The 26,379-nt window shown below is 40.5% G+C and overlaps 1 protein-coding gene across 1 annotated transcript in view; it reads left to right on the forward strand.

Moving 5' to 3' along the window:
• NOTCH2 (notch receptor 2) overlaps positions 1-26,379 on the forward strand; it is a 185,005-nt gene that overhangs the window by 21,919 nt on the left and 136,707 nt on the right. The window lies entirely within an intron of this gene.

The raw sequence follows: 26,379 nt of genomic DNA on the forward strand, positions 1-26,379 counted from the left end.
GGCCTAAGTCTTGTTTCTAACAAGAGTCTGGTGGCACTGTTGGGCTTCTGATTAAGATGCCTTTTGGAAAATGAAGCTTTGATAGAAATTAGCAAGCTTCTCCATGACTTTCTGAAGGAGCAGACTCAATATAGTGATACAAATGCGTTCTTTGACTTATTGACATATTATAAAGTTTAATGTTGAAGTTTTAATATTGATCTTTCTGAAGCTGTGTGCAGAATGGATGATTTGGCAGGTGGTCAGATGTATGGTGTTGGTAGAGCAGTGCCATATAACTTCAGTGCCAAGGTTGCTGTGTGCAGGCTGGGAGACCTAACTCATTTTTTGAAAAGTGATGTAGTTTCAGGAAGCACCCTGGGCCTGTGGTCAGGAGACCTGGTCTGGAACAGTGTGAGCTGAGGGAACCTGTGTAGCAGAGACCATTTAAGAAATAGATTTTGCATTCCTTTTAAAAGTCAAGCCTTGTGTCAAGGGACTTCTTTTTCAAGTGTAGGCTCCTGTTGGTGAGCTAAGGAGAAGCAGAAGAGGAAAAGCAACTCTTGGGAACTTCCCTTGGAGGGCATAGCCAGCTCTAAAGAGTCTTGACTGTATTAGATGAGTAACTAGTTCCTAGGACTAATGAACTTCCCATGAGCCCCTTTGACTGTCCATGTTGCTCCCTGGGGCTGTATACGATTCCAAGTCAGCATGTTTTGGAATAGTGGTTTTTCAACTTGAGTGTGTCTCAGGTCCTGGGGCTTTGTTAGAACACAGATTGCTGGGCCCATTCCCAGAGGTTCTGATTCTGTAGGCATGGAGTGGGACCTGGTCATTTGCATTTCTGACAAGTTCCCAGGTGCTGCTGCTGTTGTTTGGAGAACTACACACGGAGAACCACAGACCAGGAGCAATTTCAGGTGTTCAAGTTTTAGGGCAAAGGGAGCTCTATGCAAGCTTGGCTGGGATTTTTTTCATAGCTCTTCTAATGTACAGAGGAGCGCTTCCGGATGTATTAATTAATTAATTAATTCAACAAAAATGTGAGTATCCACTGTGTGCCAGGGACTGTTACAGTTGTTAGGGGATACTGTGAAGAAAGTGCACAGAAACCCCCTCGTCTGTGAACTTCATGAGCCTAGGCCAGGGCTAACCTGATGTCAATCCTGCTCATTACTGCAGCTCACAAATGAGCCTGTTCCTTTCCTAGCTCCCTTCTACTTATTTGACTCTCTTTTGGAATCTTTGAATTTAGAAATAATGGCATTGCTGTTATTAATCATCACCATAACTTTTGATTGAGTGCTTATTCTGTGTCCTACACAGGGTGGCTAAGTGCTTTACATTTCTCCCATTGAATCTTAGAACAACCCTGGTGTTTTCAGCTTCAAAACTGTTGGTAACTTACCCAAGAGTGTGCCGCCAGGTAGTGGAGCGTGGTCTGCCCGCCTCAAGGCCACACTCGGTGCCACCATGCGCTCACTAGTCCAGTGTTTAAGCTACAGACTGTGATCACTGGTGGGTCTTGAAACCAGTGTGGTAGGTCTCAGCCAGCACTCTTTTGGGGGAAAAATGGAATAAAGTAGAAAATATTACAGTCAGAATAAGCATTGTTTCTTGAAATTTTTGTTTTCCCTGTGAACATTGAGTTCTGACTTCCTATATTTCTTACAGTAGAACCCTGTAAAAAATATTTAAAAGCTACTGCCTTGTTGGTTATGGGATCATAGGTCATCAAATCATTTTTTAAAGCAGATTAGAAAATTCAGGCCTTTGAGAATTAAGTAATTTTTCAAGAGCATAAAAATAGTAATGGAAGAGAGACAAGATGTTTGACTTCCGCCCCGGGCTCTACTTTATTCCTCACACCTTACTGCTTCCTGAGAAGTGTGCCACGTTGCCTGGGAATTGAGCCTTCTCTTTCCATGTGATAGGAGGTATGCCATGGAACCTTTAGAGATGTTGACAAAGTCTGAAAAGGGAAGTTGAATCCCAGCCTGCTCTGGGTAGGTGAAAATTCTGCCATGGATCACCCAAAGCCTGTAGGTAATGATTAAATTCTCCAGCTAGCTCTGGTGTGCTTGTTGGCATGAAGATAATATGAACTCATGGTGCCAGGCTATAAGCATGTTTCACGTATTAACTCGTTTAATCAGAAATTATTTTGACAGGGTGGCTGTGATGTGAACTTGGCTGTTTTGAGTGAAGGGGGCATCCCACCAGCATGAGTTAACACTTCTCTGTGCTGTCCCCAGTTCCTCATTTTGTTCCTGCCAGGTTCAGAGCCATTTTCCTCATGGTCTCAGCTTCATTTTCTTGTGCCACACCATGTACTTTAGTTAGGTGGGGACTTCAGGTTCCTTTAACCTTTCCCCTTACATTAGTATATTGCTGATTTGCATCGGGGGTAGGACCACAGATCGGCAGCATGATCAGGTGACGACATATGTTGGTACCTCATGCAGAATGTTGCCCCACTTTACTCCCACGGGCTCATGGTGTGCCCAGAAGTACTGGGGGTACTTGGGAATAACATGAATGCTTACAGACCCTCCCAGCAGGGGCCCTTTAGCATCATTCAAATGGTCTGTGGAAGCTGATGGTAGCAAAGTCAGGACCTCATCAGGGATGCAGGCCCAGGCCGAGATTGGTGGGCCCCAAACTACGGCCGTGGGTCACATGCGGCCCCCTGAGGCCATTTATCCGGCCCCTGCCGCACTTCTGGAAGGGGCACCTCTTTCATTGGTGGTCAGTGAGAGGAGCATAGTTCCCATTTAAATACTGGTCAGTTTGTTGATTTAAATTTACTTGTTCTTTATTTTAAATATTATATTTGTTCCCGTTTTGTTTTTTTTACTTTAAAATAAGATATGTGCAGTGTGCATAGGGATTTGTTCATAGTTTTTTTTATAGTCCGGCCCTCCAGTGGTCTGAGGGACAGTGAACTGGCCCCCTGTGTAATAAGTTTGGGGACCCCTGCGTTAGAGGAATGACATGTAGAAGCAAGGAAGGGTGGGATGAAAACCTTAACTTGTGAGTCAGAAGTTGAGTGAGAAGGAGCTTCAAAGGCTTAAACAGTGAAGTGATTGGTCTTCAGCTAGATGGCTTGGTGACAAATAGCTGGTCATAGAACCTGGTCATCCTTCTGGGGTTCCTTTCATCCAAAGACTTGTTTGACAGAGTTGTCTTTGAAAGCACCTGATTACAGAAAAGAATGACTGTCAGTTACCCAAGAGTAAATGAAATAGAGATAGAGATACCAGGAACATGTACCAGGTTTGTCCCATTTCTTTGCATTTCCCCCCAAATGCTATGTGTGTCCTAGTTGTGAAATGCAGGACTAAAGCAGGAACTGCTAAACTTGAAAAAGAAATGTATACCTCAAGAAAAACGTTTTTTTGAGCATAAACCTTTCTCTCCTCCAAGTAAATAGATATTTCTAAATTATATTCATGTACGAACTATTAAACCATACATGCTTGTGTTATCTCTTAGTAAAGTGTAATTATATGTTTTTTAGAATGTAAATATGTAGATAGTCTGAAAGTTTTTCTGGTACTGCAGTAAATGGTCTTACACTTCTCTACCCCTGGGATGTACATCCCATTTTGCAGACCATTGGTCCAGAATGAAAATTGAAGACCTTAATGTCAAAGCTATTTCATTAGATAGATTATATATTTACTTGCATTTTTTCTAATGTCCCTCTGCAACACAGTTTTTGAACTTAAGTCTTGCATTAAAAAGCTGTTTTTCCAGCCTGACCGGGCGGTGGCACAGTGGATAGAGCATCGGACTGGGATGCGGAAGACCCAGGTTCGAGACCCCAAGGTCTCCAGCTTGAGCGAGTCTTCATCTGGTTTGAGCAAAAACTCACCAGCTTGAGCCCAGGGTCTCTGGCTCGAGCAAGGGGTTACTCGGTCTGCTGAAGGCCTGCGGTCAATGCACATATGAGAAGGCAATCAATGAACAATTGAGGTGTTGCAATGCGCAAAGAAAAACTAATGATTGATGCTTCTCATCTCTCCGTTTCTGTCTGTCTGTCCCTGTCTATACCTCTCTCTGACTCCCTCTCTGTCTCTGTAAAAAAAACAAAAATACTAGAGAGCCCTCAAAGGAATTGTAAAACTGTTGTTTAAATGTATTTGGTAAAAATGATAAATGTGGCACTATTGAGTAATGCATGAAGGGGGGAAAAAAAAAAGCTGTTTTTCCAGAGTGCAAGAGATAAAGATGGAGGATGTTTATGAATTAGGTTGAATCTTCCCTTAAGAAAATATGCTGATTTTGATCTAAGGAGACTGAACATCTTCCCTTTCATGGTCTGCGTTGGGGCTGAACTTTTGTTTGATGTCATGAAGCCTTCCCTCCCCACCATTATATTGATTAACCTGCTTCCTAATCCATATCGGCGCTTAGTAAATGTTTACTGTTTTTGAAAAAGTAATAATTCCTTCAGCCTGAACTAGGGAACAAACTAGAAATGACAGAGTTGTAGGATGGAGAATATACAACACTTTCCTGTGGAATGCTGTTGAATGATACCTGTACCAAGCAAGGGGTATTGATTCATTGTAGGTCTTTTACAGTATCACCCAAAGTTAAGCAAGGCTTGTAATCAGAAGTAAAGAAAATAACTCTGTATTTCATTTCAGAGTTTGGAAGCCCAGGTTTATGGGGATTAGCTAAAACAGAGATAATACTGAGCGAATGCAGTGAAAGGTTATTTTGGTTAATTAGCAGAAATTCTGTTTTTATAATGGAATAAAAAGGAATAACACTTGCTGTCCTTTGTGGAGAGACTCCGGGGAGCATGTTGGAGAGAGGAGTAAAACTCACTGTGGCTACACAGCAGAGCCAGGCAAACTCGGGCCATCTATATTCTTTACACGTATTTCCAAATAGTCTTTTCAGTTGTGTGGGTGCAGATCATTCCAGTGTTAGAGCAGCTCAGTTCATTATTGTTACTGGAAAAACGAGTTAAACCAAGCACATGTCCTACTGCGGGTGAGTCAACAGTGTCATTTTCGCTTAAGATGGGACAGTCCATTAAGTGAGTTATTCCAAGGCCTGTGGTTTTCCTCCAGCTGAGCAAAGACAGCTGTTGTTTCGAAAGTGGGGCTTAGATGCAAAAAAAAAGAAAAAGAAAAAAGTTGCCCATTTCCTTTCTTTCTCAATTATATAGCCATTTAGTCTTCTTTTTGTGTGCGACTTCTCAAAAATCCTTTTTTTCCTTAGATTTCTGATTTCAGATGAACTGAATTAGAGAGTAGAGTATGTTATTTATTATAGATTAATTGTAGTTTAAAACTATTTTGAATTCACCTATCAATTCATGGACCACGGTTGGTAATGGCATCAGATATCCTTTAAAAATGTCTTAAGGGGCCCTGGCTGTGTGGTTCAGTAGATAGAGCATTGTCCCTGTATGCCAAGGTTGCAGGTTTGATCCCCGGTCAGGGCACATAAGAGAAGGAACCAATGAGTGTACAACGAAATGGAACAACTAAGTGGGACGAGTTGATGCCTCTCTCTCCCCCTCCCGTTTCTTTCTTCCTTTCCCTCTCTCCCTCTCTCCCTTTCTCTCTTTCCTCTCCTTCTTAAATCAATGGGAAAAATAAATTTAAAACAAATGTCTTAAGGAAACAGAAAAGTAATCTATTTTACCGTGTCATTATTTTCTACAGTTCTTTAGTGGTGTGGACATGAAGTAAGGTGGTGTATTTTATGGCTTGTTGTACCAAACCATGGTGATGAAATTTATTCCTTTGACTTTGGAAGACAAGAATCTGGTGTTCTCAGCCTTGTGGAAAAATAGTGCTGTGAGCTGTCTGAAGTTTCCTCAAGTGGGAGCCAGTGTTATTCAGGGTATGTGTCTGACTAGTTTATTTCTTGGTTTGAGAAGGTGAGTTTTTGTCTTTTTCTCCTCTCAGTTGATTCCTTAAATTGGAGAGAAACAGACCCGATGAAGGAAATACTCTCTGCTAGGCATTTCTGGTTCACAACATTAGTGATGCCCCGCCTTCTCTGGTTAGCAGTTCACACTTCTCCAATTTGTGTTCAGTTTTCACCAATTTAACTGCAGATGTGTTCTTGGAGGTACTTGTTTCTGATCAATTAAGTTGTGGGTAACTTTATCATATAGTGATGAGTTGCTTACTTTTAATAAGGTCACCATTCTCAAGAGTAAAATCTTGTCATGATAATGTGTGATCATCTTTATGCTCTAATTCCATAATTTCCTTTGCTTCTGTGATGTTATTCTGTTATTCAGAAGAAATAGTATCTAGTTACAGTTTTACAAAGGAAGCACTCTGTATACAATTTCACCCATTCTTTTACTTCACAGGGTAGTTTGTTTTTCTGTTTTTTTCTGAGAAATAATACATAGCAGTAGATTGAATCCCAGAGTTGGCAAGTTTTCATAAGTTTTTGAAAAATGTTGTTGTGGAGGTAGGGCTGATGCTAATGAATGGATGTCTGTCCTTATTAGGGCATGTTTGTGAAGAGTGGTCCTGAAATGCAGTATTGCTGTCCCCTCTAGTCCTGGGAACTCAGTCCTAAGTTTGCTTTTAACAAGCATGTGGTCATTAGCTGATCTTTGGCATAACTTTTTTATATACATAGCTAGTCCATGGGTGCTTAGCTACATGTGAATGTTACCGTCATAAATGTATATTATGTAGATGGGTGCATATCAGGTTTTTCTAACTGCATGAGTGAAAAGATGTTGGATTAGTGGGTAAAAAATTTGTGTTCTCAGGCTGATTTGGCCATCTTGACTTGAATGACTTCGGGCAAGTCCCATGTTTCTTTGAGTTGTCCTTTCCTCTTCTGTAAGATGGTGCTAATACCAATTTACATGCCCTCCAGGGTTGTTGTGGGGATCAGATGAGATTGTATGAACACATTTGTACATTAGGAAGGCCTTCCTTGTCTTTGGGCAGTTCCTATGGGTCCATTCAGCCTTCTCAGGGCTGGGAAATCAAAGGTTGTAAGTTAACTTTCTGATTTGTTTGGCCAAAGTGTCACATGGGCTTTAGCATGCTGGTAGGTTTGAATGGGAACTCAGAGATCAACTGAAATTACCTGCACATTTAGAAGCTGGGATGTTAATCTTAAATACATGTTGCCAAGACAACACCTCTGTCTTTAGGTAGGGTAGGTGCCAGTCACTCTTATTTTACTGGAAGGACACTGACCAGCCAACTAATTAAGGATATGACTGACTAATTACTGAGGTAAGGTATTGCATCTTTGGAAGGATGCCGATTTGGGGTTCTATTCTGTGGAGGGGGAAGGGAAGCTCACTCTGCTCAAATTTATGAACTTGTCTTAACATTCTAAAGCCAGGTTACATTGAGGAGGAGGATACTTGATTCACTTGATGTTTTTAATATAAAACTTAAGAGTATTTGAGACTTCCTATGGTAACTTATATTTAGGCCTGTAGCCAAAATGATTACAATGGCTAGGTTTTAATGTTTTCAATGAGGTAATTGTGTGCTCTGGTGGGGAGGAGGAGAAATGTTATTTTATTACTAGCATTGCGCAAATAACCACATTCACTCAATCCTTTGCCCCTTTGCGTGGACTGAGGGTTACTTACTTTAAGTCCCTTGGAAAACCAGCATTAATCCGGTTAATGTGATGAGGTGATGGTGAGGAGGACGTTCCCACTGAGCCTGAGTGGTATAATTGGTAAAACTCTTAAATCCCTTTTGTTTAACATGAGTGTCACTCCTTGTCTCCAAAATAAAATGAATTTTTATTGAGGAGAGTATTTTAAGAGTGATAAACAAAAGATTAAATTATCTCCTCTGCCAGGTCATTGTGATCTTAGAAAGCTAGAATAAACTATCATTTTGCAGGTTTTATTTTTGTCTCCTTTTGTGGGAAATTAAGGAGTTGTTTATGTTTTCTTGGAGGAAGACAGAAAACTACTGTCCTGCTCCTTCCCCAATTTGGCTCAGCAAATGTTTTGCATCATTTGCCATGTCCCTGGCATCCGAGTGGGTTGAAGCAGGTGGAGCAGACACTGTGTAGGTGTTGCCCGGTCTGGAGTCTGTCTTGCTGGAACTCCCTTGGGTTGCCAGGCAAGAGAAGTGGCCATAAAGCAAATGAAATGGGTTGTGGGCCAGGGCATCTGCTTTTTTCTTTTTTCTGTATTCTCTCTAGGAATTTATGGCTTACTTATACAAGGGGAAGCACCAGGCTCCAGAAAGTCAACACCTCCACAGGATTAACCTGCCCAAATTTTAATTTAATATATTGGCGTTTAAGTAATTTCTTTTGTTCTTTCTGAGCACTCTAGACTGAAGCTGGAACAAGAGAAGTCTTTTGGCCTCTAGAACCAAAAAACAAATAAACAAAACAAAACACCCTATCACTTTTGTCAAAGGGAATGTGACTTTGGGGTTTGCTAGATCAGATGTTGCTACAAATGGAGAAACCTAGATCTCCCGTGTTTGAAGACACAGATGTGGAGTTTAAGTTCCAGTATTGTTGTTTATTGGTGTGCGCACATCTTCTGTATTTGCTGCCTTTCTTTGCTCATCCATCAGCAGTTGAGGGAGCAAGAATGGACATGAGCCTGTGCAAACCAGATCATTGACTATCTGTTGGTGTGCTGAGCTGTTTTTATTAAACGGGCTGTTAAAACTTCAGAAAACTAGTCTTGGAGATAAATTCTTGCTTACACTCTCAGTAAAGAAAAAAGATGAGTAGTTGCAAGGTTCATGGAATTGGAGGACTAGGTATTTAAGAGGAGTCGATTGGGCATTGAACTTATGAGCTCTTCATCAACTTAAAGTATCTTTAAGTATACTTTATTATATATTTTTTCTGTTGACCTTGGGGCCCAAGTTATGTTGATGTGAGTTGGCATTGATTTGTGTGTGAAGACACAAAAGAAGGGAGCAACCGAAAACAAAGCTAAATAAACATTGAAGTTTGGGACTACATTTCATGTTTTTATCTCCCCTCAATATTTAATAAAGATTGGATATTTTCTTGCTAGCTTCTTTTATGTTTCAAGGTTGTTTGACCCAGGTATGTTCCCTGGAAATGGGAATACTGCGTATCAACCACTTCCAGATTTAGATAGTTTCTTTGCAATGCTGGTTTCTATGCTTATCTGGAATATTCTGGATTTATAGGACCTTTTGAGCTTTGAGGCTTAGACGCTTCTCAGTGATATATGCAGGAATTTGGAGTTGAATATTGTCCATAGGTGAATAGGGTTTGTTTTGGGCTGAAGATATAGAACTTCTGTGACCCAGATAATAATAGAGAAATAACCCAAATGTTAGAAGCTTCTCTTCTGCAAACTATGACTTCAGAACAGTTAGCTATACATGTAGTGGGGCTTTATGTAGGACTCAGATTCCTATAACCCATTAGTACAGCACATTTATTATGGTGTTCTGTTGACTCAGTTCTTGTGAGCAGACTTCATTGCTACCATCCAAGGGTTCTTTCAAAAGCTGTGGGGAAGAATGCTTGTAGGGAAATCTGAGTTTGTTCTTGGATTTCTCCATTTGGTTTTGGGAAGTTTCCATGATTTTATTTATTTATTTTTCTTTTTAAAAATTTTTTTATTTATTCATTTTAGCGAGGAGAGGGAGAGACAGAGAGAGAGAGAGAGAGAGAGAGAGAGAGAGAGAGAGAGGAGAGACAGAGAGAGAGAAGGGGGGAGGAGCTGGAAGCATCAACTCCCATATGTGCCTTGACCAGGCAAGCCCAGGGTTTCGAACCAGCGACCTCAGCATTTCCAGGTTGATGCTTTATCCACTGCGCCACCACAGGTCAGGCAGTTTCCATGATTTTATATAATAACATGTAACACTTAGGTTTTCCATTTTTATTTTTAACTCAGTGAGAGGAGGAGAGGAACACACAGACTCCCACATGCACCCCATCCAGGATCCACCTTGGCAAGCCCACTAGGGGGTGATGCTCTGCCCATCTGGTGCGTTGCTCCATTGCTCAGCAACCAAGCTCTTCTTAGCGCCCGAGGCAGAGGCCATGGAGCCATCCTCAGCACCTGCGGCCAACTTGCTCCAGTCAAGCGATGGCTGCAGGAGGGGGACAGAGAAAGAGAGAAGTGAGAGAGAAGCCAGAAGGGGAGGGGTGGTGAGGCAGGTGGATGCTTCTCCTGTGTGCCTGATTGGAAATCGAATCCAGGACATGCACATGCCGGGCCAGTGCTCTACCACTGAGCAAACCAGCCAGGACCTCTCTTTTCATTTTTAACATAATTTTGTAACTTATTCTTTCTTTTTTGGGGTGGTCTATTCTAAATTAACAAACAAAAGAAATTACCTACTCCATTTAAAAAGCATTCTAAACAATTTAAATGAAAAGAGCACTGTTTTTTTGCATGGGTAGGAAGATTATATATATTTATAAAATTCTTTTTCAGCAAGGGTACTTTTTAAAAAGCATATATTTAAAATTAAGGGCTTAAAAAAATGAAGCTGTACTTAACAAAATAGTCTCTAAGAAGCTTTAAGAAGGAGGCATTTACTAAAAGCCCAGGAAATTGGTGATAGGCAGAATTTGTCTCTGATAACAGAAGAGATATAGGTCGTAGAACAGAACAGATAATAGTATAAGATTAGACAATGGAATAACAACACTTCAATTGGTCTTCTTTGACTAGTAAGAAGTACACAAATATATGTAGCCCTTTTTGTGGCAAATAATTTAACATCTAGATATAATATAGCTTCTTCCCCTTGTTGGGTTTTGTTACATCAAGACCCTGAACCTTTTGGACATGTAAACGTTGGAATTATTTTGGTCAGTGTCATTTTACAAAGGGTTAGATATTTATAGCAAAGAAATGCATTGAGGACTGGTACATATTGTTCTGTGGATGTGTATCAGTGAATCTATTCAAGGGGGAAATGGCATAGTACAATGAAAACATATTAGCTTACTATTCATTTGGAATTTTTATTGCTCTGTTTTCTGTATTTTCCATTTACATGTAAATTGTTTAGCTTCTATTCAATCCATTTCAATCAATTCTTTTTCTTCTCCTCCTCCTCCTTCTTCTTCTTCCTCTTCCTTTTCCAAGTGAGAGGAGGGGAGATAGCGAGACAGACTCCCACATGCACCCTGACCAGGATCCACCTGGCAACCTCCATCTGGGGCCGGTGCTCTTGCCATCTGGGGCCATGCTCCCAACTGAGCTATTTTTTGCACCTGAACAGAGGTTCTACGGAGCCATCTGTAGTGCCTTGGGCCACTGTACTCAAATCAATGAAACCATGGCTGCAGGAGTGGAAGAAAGAAGAGAGAGAGAGAAAGGGAAGGGGAAGAGGAGAGGTGGAGAAGCAGATGGGTGCTTCTCCTGTATGCCCTGACCAGGAATCAAACCTGGGACGCCTGCACACTGGGCTGCTGCTCTACCACTGAGCCAACCGGCAACGATCCTCAATTCTTAACATTATGCACATGGCTTAAGATTCATGGGAAAGAGTGTATCTTCACACAAATTTTAATTTTGTGAAGATTAGAAAAATATAGTTCCATTCTCAACTTTTTATCTTGTTAATGGCCAGGAAATTTGCAGCATTTTGTCCTTCTCATTTTGTATACTCCTATACAAAATGAAATCAGAATTAATAGGGACAGTCACATTTGGGTATCCTTATACTTACTAAATAAAATTGGAGCCTTAGATAATTTTAAACATATAAATAGATTGTTGAGTTTGTTAATAGGTTTTGTCTTAGTTACAGGAGTTAGTTCATTGACTATCTTATGAGTGCTAAGTATACCTGCTGTGGTCCAGGCACTGGGCTAGGTCCCAGGGGATACAGAGATGAGCCAGTCATGATCACTGCCTTTAGGGAATTTGTACAGAGGTTGGTGAGAGAGATGTGTAAGCCAGCACTAACAACACATCTTCTTAGGATGTAGTGGGGGAAGAAAGGTACCGTATGAATCAGACTGAAGGGTCTCTGAGGGCTTCTTAAGCAACGTAATGCCTTATCTATGGTATGAAATATTAGTAGGCTTTAGCAAGATAGAGAAGGAAGAGAGGAGCGAGCAGTGTTTTCCATGTGGAAGAGTGTGCATGTGTGTGGAGGTGATCATTAACAAATGAGCCGCATCTGATTCATATGCAGATAGTTCAAATCTTGCATTTCATATGGAAGAGCCAAACCTGTTTTCATGCCCCAAACTGGGACATTAAAATGTAGCTCACAAATAAAATTTTCTTCAGTCTTCAAAAAGACGGAAAAATAAAAGAAAAAGGGAGCACGACCCACAGTGCCTAGTATAAGTAAGTATAGCACAGCAAATGTTGATGGGTTTTGTTTTCTGGAATAAATCCAATATTATAAAATAGGGCAAAATTGGGATTTTTTAAAATCAAAGATTATTTTAGATTTGTCAGCTCAGTGAGAGAAAGTCACTGGGATGAATATCTTGATAAAACAAAAATTCTATTACTAATGTCAAAAATACCCTTATTTATAACTTTACTTCTTGTTGGTATATTTTCTTAAATAAAGGCATATGTGTTTTTGAAAAGTAGTAATATTTTGCTATGAGCCCGATAGGCTAGCCTTAATATTCTCGGTGAGTCTGGTATCAGCATCTCTTAAGTAGAAAAAACATATTTTCAGTTAGATGATATCTGTAAAGGGCAGAGAAGTCCTTGGAACATTATCAGAAAAATATTGGTATCTCCCTTGTTGCATTTACTTGCCTTTTAATCAAGACGAATTTCAAGGAGGAAGACAGATGTTTCTGTACTTTGTTTTTATTTAAATGTGCCACTTGGGATTTGAAGCTTCTGCACTTCTGTTTGTTTGGATTTTTTTTTTTTGCATGGCTTGATCCCAAAAAAACAGAACAAAAATTTAGTGAAAGCTTTGTTGTTTGCAATTGCAGGGTGCTACAAGAATTACTGCAAATCCCTGATGTCTCTCTGTCTGCCCTCATTTCTCCTATTTTTAGTAATAATGAAAGCAGTCATTTTAGAGAACTGTGCTTGTGTTCATTTTCCTGAACCCCTTCTAGACACCATTTGCTTGAAGCAACGGCAGCCAGCCACAGCAGAAGCCCTAGAGTGTAGACTCTGACTTCATCTTTCTCAAATGCTGCTACTTTGAAATCTGCGTGCACATTGAAGAGGAAATTAAAAGGGCCCTGTATACCTCCACTTTAGGAAGTCCAACCTTTCAAGGCATTAACGTGTCTTTTGAGTGAGCAATGGATGGAAGCACAAACAGATACTGCACTGCAGGCAGAGGGAACAAAGTATGAAAAAATCATGTGAGACAGACAATGGACAGGCTTATTTGAAGAGGCTACAAAGCAACCAGTAATGCCAATTTAATGCGATTACATGTTAATACAACAAGTGAAACACATCGAAGGCTGCTCAGATTACACCAGCTGGGGTGCAGACTTTTATTTAAGAGATTCCTAAAACAAAGGGAGGCTTTGAAACAGTGATAGGTACCTGGCACGATTCTGAAAAGCCCTGGAAAACCTAGGTAAATGCCTAGAGAAAATTTTAGGGATGATTCCATCAAGCTCAGACACCTTGGGCCTGCCCCTATGCGGGCAACTTCCTGAGGCATTGAAACTGGTTAAAATCAATGACAGCTCATTCTGTTGTTTGCTGTTGTGTTTACAGGCAAACCTCAGAGATACTGTAGGTTTGGTTCCAGAAAACTGCAATAAAGTGAGCTATAATCTTCTTGCTGGTGGAAGGTCTTGCCTGTATAAACTACTACAAAAAACCAAAGGCCACTGCTCTTTAAAAAAAAAAAAAAGAAAAGGCATAGCACTGCAGGCATAAGAAGTGATTTCCTAAAACTAAAATGCATATGGAAAAATATGTCATTCAATTTTAACATAGTTCTATTAATATTTGTTGAACAACTACTGGGAGCATGGCCCTCTTCTAGGCATTGTATAGAATTCAAACAGGAATAAAGCAATTCTTATCGTCATGGTTTATATACTTTAACGGAAGGAAGTCAGGGGTAGGAAAAGAGGGAATATCACCAACCCAAGTGACTCTAATATGAACAAAATAAAAATTGCTTTTATTATATACCTTTAGCAGACCCTCTTAATATCAATCTCAGAATCACTCCAAAAGAACCTTAAGAAATTAACCCTTGTTGTTGAGGACTAAGTGTAACTCAGTCCATCCAGACAAGGTTCTAGGACTTATTCAAGTTCATCAGCCTTAGGTTGTCAAATAAAAAATGACAAGAGCCAATACAAAATAGCTGTCTAGTGTGGACGAATAAAAATTATTTCTTTTTTTATTAGATTGGCAAAAAAATAGATTTTTTGGCATGCTGCAGAACTTTAGTAATTAGCTTATGTGTGCCATGAGATGACAGTGCTTGAAAATCACTGGATTAGAGAGTGGTGGAGTGACACATTGCACGTGGTGCTTCTGGAAGGTTAGATGTGATTAGAATAAAATCTTGACCATTTTGGGGGAGCTGAGAAAGTGGGCATCTTTAGCCTAGTCTAAAAATGGACGACTTGAGTAAGCTTCTATAAGGAAGAAAAAAATGGTCACTGAAACATTGTACAGTCTTGACACTTTTCAAACTTAAATCTGACTCGTTTTTCTTGCTTAAAGTTGCCCAGTAGTTTACCCTCAGCTTGGAGCAGAAGCTGTGATCTAACCATGCCTGCCTCTCTGGCCTGTCTCCAGTTACTCCCCTCTTTGCTCAATAATCTGTAGCCATCTGAATCTGGAATACCAGACTCATTCCCATCTCAGGGCCGTGCACTTGCTGTTTCCTCTGCCTGGACTTAACTCTTTCCCCGTATTTTCGTGATTCTTGTTCATTTAAATCTTAAAGATACCTCCTAACACAGGCCTTCTGTAGTCATCCAGCCTTTGTAATTACTTTGTGATAACTGGATTCTATTTCCAACAGAATCTATTACTACTGTCTGAAATAATTTTATTTGTTTATTTATTAGCTGTTTTTTCTAGAAATCAGGAATTTATTTTGTTAGCCGTGGTATCCCTGATAACAGGGCCTGTAACTTACATACCAGGGGCTCTGTATGCTCTGAATATTAGACGACCAGTCCCCAATATGCTGCATGGAGAATTAGAAATTGGCTTCTAGATTTTATGTTACGTTGCCCTCTGATGGGGTGATGAAATTGAAACCTACTACTTTTCCTTGTTTTTGTCTCCTGTGTGGAGGGCGTGTACACACACATACACACACACACACACACACACACACACACACACACACACCATGAAATTGGTTTCAGTCAACCAGTATTTATTGAGTGATTGCCATTTGTGGCTTAAGATGAAAAATTGGGAAAAATTCACTTTTTGTGAATAACTAGTTTCTTTGAGTTTATGAAAACATTAGTTTAAGCATCAGTTCTCCAACTGTGGTATAATTGAGCATTTTGAGTTTTTTGCCCCACAAATGTGAAGCTGCTTTTACTTTTACTGTTAAATTTATGTTTTACACTGGAAAAAAAGTAAGTTGAATTTTGAAATGAGGTCTTTTCCAGTCACTGCCATGGTTTTGAGTTGTCAAAGTTTTAACTTCTCTTCATATAACAAATAATTACAGTATTCATTTAGAAATGGCCCCCAGGCAAAGTCATGAGTCTCAAATTTTATTTTTCTTTAGTTAATTCAGCCAATATGAGAGCATCCAAGACCTCTAGTGCAGTGGTCCCCAACCCTTTTTGGGCCACGGACTGGTTTAATGTCAGAAAATATTTTCACGGACTGGCCTTTAGGGTGGGACGGATAAATGTATCATGTGACTGAGACAAGCATCAAGAGTGAGTCTTAGATGGATGTAACAGAGGGAATCTGGTCATTTTTTAAAAAATAAAACATTGTTCAGACTTAACTATAAATAAAACGGAAATAATGTAAGTTATTCTTTCTCTGCGGACCAGTACCAAATGGCCCACAGACTGGTACCGGTCCGTGGCCCAGGGGTTGGGGACCACTGCTCTAGTGCATTGTATAGTCTTCGGGGAGCCCTTAAAGTGGGCACTCATGCCTTAAGCTGTTGTTGTTCTCTAAGTGTTCTTTGGACCGGTAGCATCAGCATCACTGAATCAGAATCATGGGGGTGGAGTCCGGCAGACCCTTCATATGATTCTGATGCACACCAAAGTGTGAGAAGTCATGGTTTTAGTAAATGTTAGAGGTTCAAGGTAACATGACCCTGCAGGTCCTCCAAATGGCATTAATTATTAGCCTGATAAACCCACCTCCTTTTTGGTCACTGAATTTGACTGGTTCACCAACACGAGACTGTAAAGTTATTTGGAAGATTGATTGCCACATATTGACTTTGTCTTGTTTGCATTTCTCTAAACCTGTCACTGTATTGATTTGTCAGGACACTTACTAGCAACAGACTGTGATTTTTTTTTTTCTTTTCCTTTTTGCATTCATGGCTCTCTGAGTTATGGACAGCTGGGTCCTTTTGCTTTTCTGGATAGATTTCTCTAGGTACCAGGCATGCCATTCATATACTTCTAATGAGGGAGGTGTCACTGCTGGGTCACATGGGACCTTCAGGAGCATTTAGTTCACCCTAGTTTGGTTTACAGGTAGGGAAATGAGCCCGCATGAGGTCGTGCTTTGCTTACAGTCAGCAGCACAGCTCAAGAGTGGTAGAGGAAGATTTCAGTCTCCCGACTCCCTCCACTGCACCAGGATTCCTGCAGGGGGATGGTGCGAGCTGCAGTTTGCTCTCTGCCTGTGGGATATTTCTTTCTGAGTGGTTTTCTTTTTTTTATTTAAAGAAAAAAAAGCAAACAGTAAAAAGTAGGAAGTTCTCATTGCAACTAATAAAAATGTCCAAAGAGAATAAAAAAAAAAAAAGTTTTGAGAAGTTTGGTATGGAGGAAATAACCTGACATTAACTTTTAATTATAGTTGTTGCATTGGGCTTATCAGTGTGGGAAGAGGGAACATTTGAGCCTTACAGGGAATTGGGATATAGACAACAAGATGACCCTTTTCCTGAATCTTCCTGTTCAGGCTGCAGTCTAGTGACTGCTTGTGTGATCCCAATAGTAGTCACAGAGAGGGGCCTGAATTCCGTAAGAGACATGGATCCCAGGCCCAAGTACTGCCAAAGCTAGTGGTGTGGTGTCCTACAATGGGTTATTGAACCTTCCTGGCCATCGCATTCTAGTATGTGGGTATAATAATGCCCATGCTGCCCATCCTGAGAAGAAAATGTGTAATTGTAGTCAAGAGCTCAAACTCTCATGGAACCCAGAGTTTCTAGGTTCAAATTCTGGCTTCTTAATTCACTGGTATGACAATAGGCAACTTACTTATCCTTTCTGTGGAATGGGCATAATTAAATTAACTACTTCAGTGTTACTGGCATTAGGGTTCTTGGGTTCATTCCCCAAGATAGAAATTGAGAGGGAACCCCAGAGAAATTTCCAGAGTTAAGCTGATGCTTGAGTACAGGGAGGCAGCTCAGAGGAAAGGAAGGTGCTCTGATCCAGCTCAGGGGATGGCTTTCCATGGCTGCTTTTCTAAGTGGGAGGCAAGGTGGGCTTTTGTGAAAAGGCAGGCCTGTGAAGTGTTTGGGGAGTGAATTTTTCATGTCAGAGTGAGGTTGCTTCCTCCTCCTGCCAGGTTGCTTGGCAGTTGTATCTGCACCTGTATTGTGGAGGCAAGATGGTGATATTGCTCATTACCACCACGCCAGCAAGGTCATATAGTGGCCAAAGCTTGATCAGCTGCCCATGTGGATCAGTTGTTTAAGTAGGCAGTCAGAAGAGCAATAAAATCAGATACCTCTGCATTTTTCAGTTGGGAATGAAGGGGTGGTGACATATTGTTTTCCTTCTAGCCACCTGGCCTCAACCTGGCTTCCTGGCCACCCCTTATTTTCTGTTCTGGGCCCAAGTCCCTATACAGTCTCACTTTCCCCTGAGAGATTTTATCCTTCCTGTTCTTAAAGGTTTAGAGTTGGAGGTCTCTTCTGTAACTACTTTCTGCTGAACAAGGGCCTTGTCCCTATACTTGGGAGAAATACAATTCTCTTACTCTCTGATCTAAAGAGCAGTAAGGGCCTGGGTCTTCCTTGTCTGGGATGGGCTGGAAACCTTGCATGACTATCAGTTTATGTGGAACTGTTGCAATCTGGAAGAGACAAACTTTACGAGAAGGTTACAGAGGTAAGGACCAAATAATAGTAGAAGTAGAAGGGCCACCAGGGGCTCCAGAAGGGGAAGGAACCAGGTAAGCAGTGTAGGTAGCCTTTAATGGTTTCCCAGACTTAATTTGGATTTCCAGGGTGTACTCCTTTTAACTGGGTAGCCTGTTGTGACGATTTCTCCAAAGGTTACATTATGTTGTCCAGCTGAAGTCTGTAATTGCAAGGCTCAGAAAAAATAAAAAGGTTACTTTTCAATAATTCCAAGGCAAAGGATGGGAGAAAATGAAACAATAGCTCAGAGGACTGCAGCCAAACACTTTCATTAGGAAAAGTCAGGATCCCGTCTGTCCACAGGTGAAAAAAATAAAAATTTAAAGATAATCAATTGGCCAGAATCTAAGAACTATAATTGTGTATTATGGTTTCTATTGAATCAATTTCTCTTTCTAAAATCCCCCTATTTTATCAAGGATAGCCAAGTTAAGACTAATTTATTGTATAAATCTTGTTTCAATAAACTTGGCCTGTTTGTTATGAAAGTATGACAAGAATAGTAATTGATCATATAGGCTTTTTTGAATCTGGAATTTTATAAGACGTTCCAGATTGAACTTTAATTAGTCTTTCAGGGCTAAGAAGCCAAGCCACATAGTTGCCATCGCAATACCAAAGATTTGAGTGAACTCTGGTTCTCCAGGTTTCCCAAAATGCCTTGAGGCTTTTCCTTTGCCATCTCCCAGGAAAGTAACCTTTGTTCTTTACCAGGGAAGACTGCTGTGAACCACATAAGGAAGATTCCAGGTTGCTTTTCCAGGGGTGTTTATCAGCCTGTAAATCAGTCTTAATTCCCTACAGCTCTCTAGTGAGATCCAGAGTCCTTGCATGTTTCTTTCAAACATGACATTTCAGTCATCAAGAGTTTCCAAGTGTGTCCTATTATAATAAGAGAAAACTTTCTATTGAATTTATGCAAACAATCATATTGCCATGAAAATAATAATATTCATTCAGAGCCTCCACATTTCTGGAGTTATCAAGTAGGGAGAAAAATAGAAATTTTTGTTTGTTTGTTTGTTCTTTTATTCAGTGAGAGGAGCAGAGGCAGAGAGACTCCCGCATGTGCCCTGACCAGGATCCACCGGGCAAACCCACTAGGGGGCGGTGCTCTGCCCATCTGGGGTGTTGCTCCGTTGCTCAGCAACCAAGCTCTTAGTGCCTCAGGCCATCCTCAGTGCCTGGGGCCAACTCGCTCCAATTGAGTCATGGCTGCAGGAGGTGAAGAAAGAGAGAGAGAGAAAGAGAGAAGTGAGAGGGCAACGGGTAGAGAAGCAGATTCTGTGTGCCCTGACTGGGAATCAAACCCAGAACATCCACATGCTGGGGCGATGCTCTACCACTGAGCCAACTTGCCAGGGCCAGAAATGTTCTTATATGGCTTACAAACACATAATTTACCAAACTGCTCTAAGTCATAGGTAGTTTAGGAGAAAACAAGTTCCTTTTATCTAGAAGACAGAAATATTTAAAAATCAGCAATATGCCCTGGCCGGTTGGCTCAGCGGTAGAGCGTTGGCCTAGCGTGCGGAGGACCTGGGTTCGATTCCCGGCCAGGGCACACAGGAGAAGCGCCCATTTGCTTCTCCACCCCTCTGCTGCACCTTCCTCTCTGTCTCTCTCTTCCCCTCCCGCAGCCAAGGCTCCATTGGAGCAAAGATGGCCCGGGTGCTGGGGATGGCTCTGTGGCCTCTGCCCCAGGCACTAGAGTGGCTCTGGTCGCAACATGGTGACGCCCAGGATGGGCAGAGCATTGCCCCCTGGTGGGCAGAGCGTCACCCCATGGTGGGCGTGCTGGGTGGATCCTGGTCGGGCGCATGCGGGAGTCTGTCTGACTGTCTCTCCCTGTTTCCAGCTTCAGAAAAATGCAAAAAATAAAAATAAAAATAAAAATAAAAAAAATAAAAATCAGCAATATTTCCAACAAAAAGTTATAAAAATATTTATCCTCAGTTCATTCAGTCCTGTATAATTAATTCCTGCCTGTCTTGACCCTTTGTCAGCATTTTATGAATCCAGTTTATTCCTTAGAGCTTTATAAATCTTCATCTAATTTAAAGGTATGATCTGAAAGTATATTCTCAGAAAAACTCTTATTTTAGAATAACTTAGAGTCCTTTCCGTGTATCTTTCTGAAGATGAAACATATTCACAGAAGCTTTAAAGTAAAACAATGACTGTAAATGATAAAAGTTAAAATGACATAGTTGTATATCTGATTATAATGCAGTTGACAAATAAGTTTGCTTTTCTGTAACATATTTTAATATAACAAGAATTACAAATGAGTATTGGGTCAGGACTTTGTAGACTCCTGGAGATTTTTATATAGTCTCCAATATATAATATCCATTTAATAACAAAAATATATGCACACAGATGCAACACAACTATTTCCTTAGCTGACAAAGTTTCCTGTGCAATTCAAGCATATCAAATAGAACTAATTAATTCGTTCAAAACTTCTCCCTGCAAGGAGAGAAAGAGAAAACAAATCCTTTGAGATGTTACAGAGGCCCATTGGAACAACCCCAAACCATTTCTAGGTTAAGAAAAATGTCTTCTTTTTCAGTTCAAAATAAAATTTGAACCTGGAAAGTTTGTCAAACATACTCACCAAAATGATCATATATCATTAGGAAACAATGTTAAATTATTTATTTACCCAAAGTGACAATAAAAAGGTTTAAATTAAAATGCAGGTTAGCAAAACTGTAGTTCTTAGGATTCAGAAGGTTGTTTTAGTAAGTAACCAAGGGTCTAATTAAAACAATATGACATGTATTTTAATAAAACAGAATCTGTGCTTTCTAGGCAGAAATATTTTTATAATCTTATCTGAATGGAACAATAAATACAGGAAAAGCTTTGCTTTTTAACAGAATGAAAAAGAACCAAGCTCGCATTCTGCATTTGCTGACTTGATATTTAAATTCATTTACTTAAATTTTAATCTTATTTAAACTGTAGTATATAAAATTTCCTCAAGATTTTTTTCACTGACCTTCTGTAACTTTTCTAGTACCTCTTAGTTTGTCTCTTTACTCATTCAGAAACAACCAACCTTATTTTAAGACAAACCTCACTCTTTTAATTCTTTCGAAAAATGTATTTTCATATCATATGCCTTCTGTCACTAAAAACATAGTTTCTTTCCAACTGAATTAGAAACCTTAACTCTTATAAACTTTAATTTTTAGTGACAACTAAAAAGTAGGCAATTTGTATTCTTTAGATTGATACATTATGAATACATTTAATAATTTTCTAAAGAATATATTTCTCATAGCACTTTTTTTTGAGAGAGAGAGAGAGGAACATCGAGCTGTTCCTGCATGTACCCTGATGGGAGAATTGAACCGGCAACCTTCATGCTCCGAAATGATGCTCAACCAAGCTCTCCGGCTAGGGTCATAGCACAATTTTTTAATGTGGCACAAAAATATGTTTACCAGTGGACCCAAATGTCTTTAGTTTCTTTATAATAAGCATTATGAATAATTAATGTTTTATTATTTTATCTTTTTGGAAATGTTCAAGACATTCAGTGAATATCAGTCATTTAATTTAGTTAGCAAAGCTTTAAAGTTTCAAGTTACCAGAGAGATTTATAAGACAATTTAATTACATAAACACTATAATTATCGCTAAAGAGTTAACCTAAGAGAAACTTTTTATCCCACTTATATTTAACTTACTAGGTTTAGATTACTTATGAAGTAACTTACTAAGTTTAGATTACTTATGAAAAATTTACTATACCAAGTTATTTTTCTGGCTGACGATTTTGCCACAGAAATTACATGAACTTATTTAACTAATAAACCCAGGTAGAATAAAAGTATTATTTAATTCTGATGATATTAAAGGTATGTCTATTTAACCAAATCAAACCCAAACCAGCCCAAATCATGTGATTCTGAAAAGTATTTGGGTTAGCCTGTTACTAATTTAAGATTTTGCTCAGTTGACCACAGCTTTGCATGCTGTAAGAATTTCTTTAGAGCCACTTTAAAATTATAGCCAATCTAGAGTGTATTCTGTTATCTCTGAGAGGCCTGGGATCCTCCCCTTCAAGGGCGCCTCTTAAGGTGGACTTGTTGATAAGCACAAACAACAGGAAATGGAAAGTGAAGATGAACAATAAGGTTAGAAAGCTCAGAGGGTAAGAGTGGCTACAGAATACCCGCATCTAAAGCATCCCAGAGGATGATGGCACTGGCAGCAGCCTGAGCACAGGATGACTCCTGCCAGGTGTCTGGAGACAGATTGGGGGAGGGGAAGAAGCCTCAGATGCCATTTTACGCCTGTGTTTGATCCCCTCAATGAGAGCAAGCTGCAAAAATGAGATATTTTCTCTTTCTGGGTGGCTGCAGCAAGCAAGTCATGGGTTAAACTGACTGGGAACTGAACTGGGATTGTGATGGTAAGAGTACCAGGTCCTAACCATTAGAACCCAGGGAAGCGGGTGGAACTCGGAACATCCGCCACCTGCATGCCTCTCTGGGCACTGCCAAAAATCAAGGGACTGTGCTCTGGACAAGCTACCTTTGCCAGCTGCTTTGACATGTACAAGCCCGAAGAGTGTGTGACATCCCCAAGCCTCTAGGAACTGCCCAAGGGGCTGGGGAAGAGAGCAGTGCTTTTACGTCGTCAACTCTCACAAAGGAGTTTGCTGTGGTCACCAAGACCTGTGGTTCCTAAAAGTCAAATCATTTAAAAGAACATCAGCATACAACATGTCTCTCACATACATTCATATACCCCTCACCCCCAACATACTGTATTTTCAGATTTAATTTGCCAGCTCTACACTAAATTCAAAACCAATTTATGTTACCATATTTCCCCATGTATAAGATGCACCTTAATTTTGGGGCCCAAAATTTTGGGAAAAAAAGTGTTACATAAAGTTATTGAACTCGTTTTATTCATCATAAAATTCATACAACTCCTCATCACTGTCAAAACTCCCATCCATTAGCTTGTCCTCATCTGTGTCTGATGACGAATCACTGTCTTCATATATTGCCTCGTCCTCAGTTCATCTATGGCATTTGAAATGCCACAACCACTGTATAAGACGCCCAATTTGTAGACCCCCAAATTCTTCAAAAAAGGGTGTGTTTTATACATGGGGAAATACATAAAAACAAAACTCCAAGGCTAGGTTGAGACATTGATTGAACAAATAACAGATACATTTCCAGTAATCAACTACCTAATTTCCTCACTGCAAAATGAAAATGCTGTTGGTCAGCTAAGCCTGACCAGTGGTGAGCACTACAGGTCCGTCCCTGGAAAAATCCATCCAGGCAAATGCTTGGACAGAACCTGAAGAGGTTGCTACTGGTCAGGGATCCCTGAACTGCAGGCAGAAAGCCCATTCAGGGCTGTTCCTTTACGGTCAGTATTGTTTTTTGATCCCCTAGAGAATATTGGGGCTAGGCCACATTGTAAAAGAAAACTAATTTTTATTTTATTCTTTTAGTGTTGAAGAGAGTAGGCTATAAGTCAATCTCATCAAGTGGAAGCAAACACACACACAAAACAGAAATAGAACACAAAAACAACCTAACCTCTGAGGTGGGACTGGGACACAACCTTGGGAGTGACTTGAGCCAAGACGCTTAGAGCAGAGGGAAGCAGTTGTCTGCCTACGGGCATAACTTCTGTGATGGAAGTCGGACCCTGCCTTGGGACTGGAACCTGACCTCGAGAGTCAGATCCAAGACACTCATGCTGGGACAGAGGGTGCAATCCATCTGTCTGCCACTGTAACTGCAGTGAGACTTTAACTCAACTGTGGTGGTAGAACTCGAACCAAACCTCAAGAACTGCAGTGGGACTTAAACCCACTTTCAGGGACATAAGGACAAGACAAGACAATCACATGAGAGAAAAAGACCAACAGTCTAGGAAAGAAAATCTATCTGGGCAGGAGGAGAGGGCTAGAGACGGGTTGGGAGACACACTCACCAATCACACTGATGCTGAATCAGAGGTTCAGGTTTGACTGCTCATCAAGTGCAGTGAGGCCAACTTGTGACTTGTTTTCTCTCAGCTTTGTCCTGCTGCTATAGGGACACATAGAGTGCCATAAATGTTACCATCATTAGGATTCTTGGGCTCGCTAAGATAGAGATTGAGGAAACCCTGGAAAAATTTCCAGACAGATTTTATTAAATTTATGCTGGAGCGCAAGGGAGGCAGCACCAAGTAAAGGAAGTCCTCTGAAGTGGCTCAGGCTGGCTCTGCTCGGCTGCTTTTATAAGCTGGGAACAAAGTGGGCTTGCATGAAAAGACAGGCTTGCATGAAAAAGGCTTGCGCAAAAAGACAAGCTTGCGCAAAAAGGCGGGCTTGCGCAAAAAGGTGGCTTGTGCAAACGTTGGCTTGTGAGTGGAATTTTTCTTGTCAGGGCATGTTTCTTCTTCTGTTGGGTTGCTTGGCAACTGTCTCTGCACCTGCACTACGAGGGTAAGATGGTGGCATTGCTCATTTTCACCACCCTATGAGGGTCATATAGCAGCTAAGCTGTGATCGTCTGCGCATGTGGGTCAGTATTTTAAGCAGGCATTTAGAAGGAAGATAAAATCAGCTACCTGTCCTTTTTTGAGTAGAGAATGAAGGGGTGGTTACATCTTGCATTCTTTCTAGCCACCTGGTCTCAACTTGGCTTCCTGGCCAGTCAGTATTTTCTGTTCCTGGGCCCAAGTCCCTGTACTGTCTCAATAGGATTGATGGGAAGATTGAATTAGTCTATGTGAAATGCTTAGGGCAGTACCTGTTATTTAATTAAGTGCTATGTATTATTACTGTTTTTTTACTATTACTATTTTAAGAGATGAGATTTTTGTAAACATGTTCTCAGATAGTTCCATCAGTTGATAACAGGACTGGGCAAATACAGGGTTCTTATGCAGTAATCAGTGGAGTTTCTCTAACATCCAGCTAATGCCTGGGCCCTGCTGTGATAAGAAGCTGGTTTTGATGCCCAGGGAGGGCAGGCCTAAAGCCTCCGATACTGCACAGTTTGTTCAGAGTGGTGTGGCTGGCGGAAACACAGTGGAGACTTCTCAGTTTTGCTTTCGGGTATTTATGTATGAACCATCCTAGGAGATGGAAATCTTAATAATCTTCCAGCCTGACCTGTGGTGGCGCAGTGGATAAAGCGTCAACCTGGAAATGCTGAGGTTGCCGGTTCAAAACCCTGGGCTTGCCTGGTCAAGGCACATATGGGAGTTGATGCTTCCAGCTCCTCCTCCCCCTTCTCTCTCTCTGTCTCTCCTCTCTCTCTCTCCCTCTGTCTCTCCCTCTCCTCTCTAAAATGAATAAGTAGCCTGACCTGTGGTGGCGCAGTGGATAAAGCGTCGACCTGGAAATGCTGAGGTCGCTGATTCAAAACCCTGGGTTTGCCTGGTCAAGGCACATATGGGAGTTGATGCTTCCAGCTCCTCCCCCCTTTTCTCTCTCTCCTCTCTCTCTCTCTCCTCTCTAAAATGAATAAAAAAATTTGAAAAATAAAATAAAATGAATAAATAAAAAAAAAATTAATAATCTTCCAGAAAAAGTTCATAGACTTTCTTTCATTCTGGTTTCTATTGTTTAGCTAGGTTTCTTTCTGTCTTGCCTTTTCAGTAATTAGAATTATAATAAGCATCTTGGTGATGAAATTGTCAACTCCTAAAGCTAAACAATCAAGGTATTTTAATTATATAGCAATGATTGACAGACTTTGGATAGCTTTCCTCCTCTTTTGGCTTAAATCAATGAAACTTTCTACTATGCTGTTTATTTCTGAGTAGTCTGTTTTTGGGAGGGATTCAAGGTGATGAAGGGCTTTTTCATTGCCCTGTAAAGGGACTGGGGTTCAAGAATTTGAGAATTATTATGTTATCTGTATGTTTAAATGAACTTTTTCATTTTCTTTATTTTTATCCCTTTCCTCTGTAACCTTTGTTCATGGTCTATTCTTCTTCAAGTTAAAGATTATGTTTTATTTCTCGATGTATTCCAGTTCTTTTTTCTCCGGGTCCTAATATACATGATATAATGTCTGGTGCATACTAGGACATTATGGTGCATACTACAGTTTGTTGAATGAATATTATGGATGTGTCCGATTATTTCTTCAAGTGGCCTTTTTGGAAACCTCACCTGAAG

This window comes from Saccopteryx leptura, chromosome 3 (assembly GCF_036850995.1).
Source record: "Saccopteryx leptura isolate mSacLep1 chromosome 3, mSacLep1_pri_phased_curated, whole genome shotgun sequence".
Lineage (NCBI taxonomy): Eukaryota > Metazoa > Chordata > Mammalia > Chiroptera > Emballonuridae > Saccopteryx > Saccopteryx leptura.